General features: G+C 39.1%; 1 pseudogene; it reads right to left on the reverse strand.

Annotated features, from left to right (window-relative positions):
• Nucleotides 1-6,595: 6,595 nt before the first annotated feature.
• Nucleotides 6,596-7,431, reverse strand: LOC139038982 (craniofacial development protein 2-like; annotated as a pseudogene).
• Nucleotides 7,432-8,096: the final 665 nt, after the last annotated feature.

The following is an 8,096-nucleotide window of genomic DNA, read 5'->3' on the forward strand; positions in this document are numbered from 1 at the left end:
TAATGGAATGTATTCACTGAATGGTGTGAGAATTGGAACCTTAAATTAAAGCAGGCCAAACCTTTAGACGTTATTAGATGTTTGTGACTTGCACTGGTTGAGAAAGGTTAAGAATTGTGCTGGATCCTCCTCTCTGTCTACCATAAGGTACATGAATTTAACTTAAAATTGTCTGAAGAGAAGCTACAATTGGAAAAAGAATTAAGCAATTTGTGAGGATGATTATCCATGTTACAATGCCAAAGTTATATTTTAGTTGATCAAATCTTCACTTTTAAAGCTTCCCCTATGGCTCAGCTGGTAAAGAATCTGCCTACATTGCAGGACACCAAGGTTCACTCCCGGGGTTGGGAAGATGCCCTGGAGAAGGGAAAGGCTCCAGTATTATTGCCTGGAGAACCCCATGGGCCGAAGGCACGGTTAAAAAGTCCTGCCTAGGAAAAAGCTTGAAGTTAACCTTTGCCAGGGCATCCCTGGTGGCTCAGATGGTAAAGAATCCACCTGCAATGTGGGAGATCTGGTTTGATCCCTGGATTGGGAAGATTCCCTGAAGGATATCAGGGACAGAGGAGCCTGGCGGGCTCCATGGAATTGCAAAGAGTTGGAGATGACTGAAGTGATTTAGCACAGCACACAACCTTTCCCATGTCCTTGAAATTTGCCTGAGATCTCAGCCTTGGGCAAATTAGAATTTCAAACCAAGAAAAATTTAAAAAGAGAGAGAGAGAAAAGAGTCAAAGAGACATTTTAAATTTCAAGTGGAAAGCTATGAGATCTCTGTTAGTCTGTCTGTCTGGATTTATTTATTACAAGAGAAATTAACCTAAATGAATTTCAGGTTCACGTGAACTGGTACATATTCAATATTAAATATCTAATATTAGTGTTTGCTAACCTAATTAAGATATGTCTTGAGTCATCCACAATGTGTAACACTTTTATAGTGCCTAGCTTTAATGTAAGCTACATTTGTCAACAAGGAAAGTAAAGCGAGTAAAGAAACTTTTTTTTTTTAAGGGAAAATATGTGAGACAAGGGATTTTAAATAAACTCTATTAAGAATAGTTAATAGAGTTTACATTAATAAAGTATTAACAATACTTTAGAATTGTCTGTCTAAAATAGTCTTTCCAGATTGGAGTAACTTGAATTTCTAGGGTTGTGCTAAACTAAGTCATGAAAGTTTGTTGAATAGCTAGGTCATTTCCAAATAAAATAAGAATTTGAAACATTAATTACTGAACACCAATTTCCTCTTACAGGTAAACTAAAGACAATTGGTGCTACTGATGAATATGTTTGGTGCCATCTTGAGAGGTTGTCTATAAGAAAGCAAATATTTTTAGAAACTATCACTAGTATTTATGTTCCCCGATCTATAGAATACTAATATAAAGGAAAATTTATGGTTATTTAGTGAAAATAGGATGTGTGTTTTCAGTAAAAAAGAAAAAAAAAAGGGTGTGAGAAATGAAATAAAATTTTATTAGGAAAAAAAGAAAGTAGGTCTGACTTACAGGTGGCTGTTTCTAAATGTGAAAAGTGAACTTAAGAGAGAGAGAGAGAGGTTTTATGGAAAGTGGATCCCAAGAAAAGAGTTTTGTGTGTAATACAAGTTTTCTTGAGATGCTGAACTCCGTTTGCTAATGCATTTTAAATTTCTTTATCTCTGAAGTGCTATATTCTATATTTACCTTTGAAATCTTTTGTTAGCTTTAGCTAATTGGATAATTGCTGTTTCACAGTGACCTATATATTCCTATCTGACTGATTGTTATAAACCCTGGGTAGACATTCCTTTCTCCAAGAGATCTTCCCAACCCAGGGATCGAACCCAGTTCTCCAACATTGTAGGCAGTTCTTTACCAGCTGAGCCTCAAGGGAAGCCCAAGAATACTGAAGTGGGTAGCCTGTCCCTTCCTCAGTGTATCTCCCCAACCCAGGAATGGAACTGGAGTCTCCTGCATTCCAGGCAGATTCTTTACCAACTGACTTATCAGGGAAGCCCATCATATTAAAGTGTTATATGTCACAGCAATGACCAGGTTGCTTTCTCAGTTGCAATATATTCAGATTTTAAACATGACTTGTTATGGTTTCACTCTGATGAGGCTAAAATGCTGCTAGTTCTTCAAGATTTATTGAAAAGACTAAGATTAATCAAATAAACAAATTTTATTATGAGCAGTAAGCTGGTATCAGACTGGAATTTGGTTTTCTCTCTCTGTTAAGAGAACAAAGTTTTCTTGAAAATGAAAGCATCTCAGTCATGTCCGACTCTGTGACCCCTTGGACTATATAGTCAATGTAATTCTCCAGGCCAGAATACTGCAATGGGCAGCCTTTCCCTTCTCCAGGACATCTTCCCAACCCAAGGATCAAACCCAGGTCTCCTGCATTGCAGGTAGATTCTTTACCAACTGAGCTATCAGGGAAGCCTTATAGTTTTCTTAGAATGCTGTTACTGACAACAGATTGTGAATTTGTCTTTCTTGTCTATATTTGTTTTTAAATCTTTTGTTAATTTGGTAAAATAAATAAGTATTATTTCACAATGATCTATAAAGATTATGGTACATGTAGATAAAACTCCTTCTGCTTCTACAAAATTAACCCCTCATTGTCAAACTATTGCTATCCTGATATACTTAAAACATGTCAATCATATACTCCTAAACTGGGGAATTTAAAATGGGTAAGCAACAGTTGTAAATCAAGCAACCAGAGCTATGGGATACTCAAGATGGCTCCTTGGCTTTTCCTGGATCCTTGACAAACCTTATTTTTATTTGAGGTTTCATTTTATTCCACCTTCCCTGGCTGCAGGGTTAATGCCCTCTCAACGGAAAATGTTTATGTTTCACTGAACATTACATTCTAGTTTTCTTACTCACTTCTGAGATAGTTCCTTTTTTGTTACATTTTACTGTTAAGATTTTAATTAAGTTGTTAAAAGGGCATTCTAACTATCCTTCTAAATCTTCTATCAGTAGTCAATCTTTAGATAAACATCAAATGCTCCATGATGTACATACAACCAGGAGATTCAGTTCAGTTCAGTTCAGTTCAGTTCAGTCGCTCGGTCGTGTCTGACTCTTTGCGACCCCATGAACCGCAGCACGCCAGGCCTCCCTATCCATCACAAACCCATGGAGTTTACTCAAACTCATGTCCATCAAGTCAGTGACGCCATCCAGCCATCTGGTCCTCTGTCGTCCCCTTCTCCTCCTACCCCCAATCCCTCCCAGCATCAGGGTCTTTTCCAATGAGTCAACTCTTCCTATGAGGTGGCCATAGTATTGGAGTTTAAGCTTCAGCATCAGTCCTTCCAATGAACACCCAGGACTGATTTCATTTAGGAAGAACTGGTTGGATCTCCTTGTAGTCCAAGGGAGTCTTGAGTTTTCTCACGGACACCTTATCTTTGACAAAGGAGGCAAAAACATACAATGGATAAAAGACAACCTCTTTAACAAGTGGTGCTGGGAAAACTGGCCAACCACTTGTAAAAGAATGAAACTAGAACACTTTCTAACACCATACACACAAATAAACTCAAAATGGATTAAAGATCTAAATGTAAGACTAGAAACTATAAAACTCCTAGAGGAGAACATAGGCAAAACACTCTCTGACATAAATCACAGCAAGATCCTCTATGAGCCACCTCCCAGAATATTGGAAATAAAAGCAAAAATAAACAAATGGGACCTAATGAAACTTAAAAGCTTTTGCACAACAAAGGAAACTATAAGCAAGGTGAAAAGACAGCCTTCAGAATGGGAGAAAATAATAGCAAATGAAGAAACAGACAAAGGATTAATCTCAAAAATATACAAGTAACTCCTGCAGCTCAATTTCAGAAAAATAAATGACCCAATTAAAAAAATGGGCCAAAGATCTAAACAGACATTTCTCTAAAGAAGACATACAGATGGCTAACAAACACATGAAAAGATGCTCAACATCACTCATTATCAGAGAAATGCAAGTCAAAACTTCAATGAGGTACCATTACACCCCAGTCAGAATGGCTGCTATCCAAAGTCTAGAAGCAATAAATGCTGGAGAGGGTGTGGGGAAAAGGGAACCCTCTTACACTGTAAATGGGAATGCAAACTAGTACAGCCACTATGGAGAACAGTGTGGGGATTCCTTAAAAAACTGGAAATAGAACAGCCATATGACCCAGCAATCCTATTCCTGGGCATACACACCAAGGAAACCAGATCTGAAAGATACACATGTACCCCAATGTTCATCACAGCATTGTTTATAATAGCCAGGACATAGAATCAACCTAGATGCCCATCAGCAGATGAATGGATAAGGAAGCTGTGGTACATATACACCATGGAATATTACTCAGCCATTAAAAAGAATTCATTTGAATCAGTTCTAATGAGATGGATGAAACTGGAGCCCATTATACAGAGTGAAGTAAGCCAGAAAGATAAAGACCATTACAGTATACTAATGCATATATATGGAATTTAAAAAGTTGGCAATGATAACCCTATATGCAAAACAGAAAAAGAGACACAGATGTGCAGAACAGACTTTTAGACTCTGTACGAGAAGGCAAAGCAAAGCTGGGGTGTTCTTAGAGAACAGCATTGAAACAAGTATACTATCAAGGGTGAAACAGATCACCAGCCTAGGCTGGATGCATGAGACAAGTGCTCAGGGCTGGTGCACTGGGAAGACCCAGAGGGATGGGATGGGTAGGGTGGCGGGAGGGGGGATCGGGATGGGGAACACATGTAAATCCATGGCTGATTCATGTCAATATATGGCAAAAACCACTACGATATTGTAAAGTAATTAGTCTCCAACTAATACAAATAAATGGGGGGAAAAAAAGAGTTCTCCAACACCACAGTTCAAAAGCATCAATTTTTCTGTGCTCAGCTTTCTTCACAGTCCAACTCTCACATCCATACACGACCACTGGAAAAACCATTACCTTGACCAGATGGATCTTTGTTGGCAAAGTAAAGTGTCTCTTATTTTTAATATGCTATCTAGGTTGGTCATAAATTTCCTTCCAAGGAGTAAGTGTCTTTTAATTACATGGCTGCAATCACCACCTGCAGTGATTTTGTATCCCCCAAAAATAAAGCCTGACATTGTTTCCACTGTTTCCCCATCTATTTTCAATGAAGTGATGGGACCAGATGCAATGATCTTAGCTTTCTGAATGTTGAGCTTTAAGCCAACTTTTTCATTCTCCTCTTTTACTTTCATCAAGAGGCTATTTAGTTCCTTTTCACATTATGCCATAAGGGTGGTGTCATCTGCATATCTGAGGTTATTGATATTTCTCCCGGCAATATTGATTCCAGCTTGTGCTTCTTCCAGCCCAGTGTTTCTCATGAAATACTCTGCATATAATTAAATAAGCAGAGTAACAATATACAGCCTTGATGTACTCCTTTTCCTATTTGGAACAAGTCTGTTGTTCCATGTCCAGTTCTAGCTGTTGTTTCCTGACTTTCATATAGGTTTCTGAAGATTCAGGTAAGGTGGTCTCGTATTCTCGTCTCTTTCAGAATGTTCATGAGTTTATTTTGATCCACACAGCAAAGGCTTTGGCGTAGTCAATAAAACAGAACTAGATGTTTTTCTGGAACTCTCTTGTTTTTTCAATGATCCAGAGGATGTTGGCAATTTGGTCTCTGGTTCCTCTGCCTTTTCTAAAACCAGCTTGAACAACTGGAAGTTCACAATTCATGTATTGTTGAAGCCTGGCTTGGAGATTTTTGAGCATTACTTTAGTAGCGTGTGAGATGAGTGCAATTGTGTGGTAGTTTGAGCATTCTTTGGGATTGCTTTTCTTTGGGATTGGAATGAAAACTGACCTTTTTAGTCCTGTGATCACTACTGAGTTTTTCAAATTTTCTGGCATATTGAGTGCAGCACTTTCACAGCATCATCTTTCAGCATTTCAAATAGCTCAACTGGACTTCCATCACATCCACTAGCTTTCTTCATAGTGACGCTTTCTAAGGCCCACTTGACTTCACATTCCGGGATGTCTGGCTCTACGTGAGTGATCACACCATGGTGATTATCTGGGTCATGAAGATCTTTTTTGTACAGTTCTTCTGTGTATTCTTGCCACCTCTTCTTAATATCTTCTGCTTATGTTAGGTCCATAACAGTACTGTCCTTTATCAAGTCCATCTTTGCATGAAATGTTCCCTTGATATCTCTAATTTTCTTGAAGAGATCTCTAATCTTTCCCATTCTGTTATTTTCCTCTATTTCTTTGCATTGATTGCTGAGGAAGGCTTTCTTATCTCTCCTTGCTATTCTTCGGAAGTTTGCATTCAAATAGGAATATCTTTCCCTTTCTCCTTTGCTTTTCTCTTCTATTCTTTTCACAGCTATTTATAAGGCCTCCTCAGGCAGCCATTTTGCTTTTTTCCATTTCTTTTCCATGGGGATTATCTTGATCTCTGTCTCCTATACAACTTCACAAACCTCCGTCCATAGTTCATCAGGCACTCTGTCTATCAGATCTAGTCCCTTAAATCTATTTCTCACTTCCACTGTATAGTCAAAGGGATTTATTTAGGTCATACCTGAAAGGTCTAGTAGTTTTCCCTACTTTCTTCAACTTAAGTTTGAATTTTGCAATAAGGAGTTCATGATCTGAGCCAAAGTATGCTCTAGGTCTTATTTTTGCTGACGGTATAGAGCTTCTCCATCTTTAGCTGCAACGAATATAATCAATCTGATTTCGGTGATCACCATCTGGTGATGTCCATGTGTAAAGTCTTCCCCTCTGTTGTTGGAAGAGGGTGTTTGCTATGACCAGTGCGTTCTCTTGGCAAAACTCTATTACCTTTGCCCTGCTTCATTCTGAACTCCAAGGCCAAATTTGCCTGTTACTCCAGGTGTTTCTTGACTTCCTCCTTTTGCATTCCAGTTCCCTATAATGAAAAGAACATCTTTTTTGTGTGTTAGTTCTAAAAGGTCTTGTTGGTCTTCAAACAACCGTTTGATTTCAACTTCTTCAGCGTTATTGGTTGGGGCATAGGCTTCGATTACTGTGTTATTGAATGGTTTGCCTTGGAAATGAACAGAGATCATTCTGTCGTTTTTGAGATTGCATCCAAGTACTGCATTTCGGACTCTTTTGTTGACCATGATGGCTACTCCTTTTCTTCTAAGGGATTCCTGCCCACAGTAGTAGATATAATGGTCATCTGAGTTAAATTCATCCATTCCAGTCCATCTTAGTTCACTGATTCCTAGAATGTCAACATTCACTCTTGCCATCTTTTGTTTGACCACTTCCAATTTGCCTTGGTTCATGGACCTAACATTCCAGGTTCCTATGCAATATTGCTCTTTGCAGCATCTGACCTCGCTTCTAACACCAGTCACATCCACCACCGGATATTGTTTTTGCTTTGGCTCCATCCTTTCATTCTTTCTGGAGTTATTTCTCCACTGATCCCCATTAGCATATTGGGCGCCTACTCACCTCTGGAGTTCTTTCAGTATCCTATCATTTTGTCTTTTCATACTGTTCTTGGGGTTCTCAAGACAAGAATACTGAAGTGGTTTGCCATTCCCTCCTCCAGTGGAACACATTCTGAGACCTCTCCACCATGACCCATCCGTCTTGGGTGGCCCCACACGGCATGGCTTAGTCTCACTGAGTTAGACAAGGCTGTGGTCCTGTGATCAGATTGGCTCGTTTTCTGTGATTATGGCTTCAGTGTGTCTGCCCTCTGATGCCCTCTAGCAACACCTACCATCTTACTTAGATTTCTCTTACCTTGGATGTGTGATATCTCTTCACAGCTGCTCTAGCAAAGCCAGCCGCTGCTCCTTACCTTGAATGAGGGCTATCTCCGCATGGCCTCCCCTCTTGACCTTGAACTTGGAGTAGCTCCTCTTAGCCCTCCTACACCCACAGGAGGAGATTAACCACACCAGGAGATTAACACCTGTCTATACTCATTTAACTAAGTCATATGACCTGGGATATATTGGGCTATGCCTAATGAAAATCCTTGACTTAAATTCTTGCTTGTGACCTTATTAATAACTGCTAGCTGTATTATTTTCTATGTTGCCTT

Source organism: Odocoileus virginianus, chromosome 17 (genome assembly GCF_023699985.2).
Source record: "Odocoileus virginianus isolate 20LAN1187 ecotype Illinois chromosome 17, Ovbor_1.2, whole genome shotgun sequence".
In the NCBI taxonomy this organism is placed as follows: Eukaryota; Metazoa; Chordata; class Mammalia; order Artiodactyla; family Cervidae; genus Odocoileus; species Odocoileus virginianus.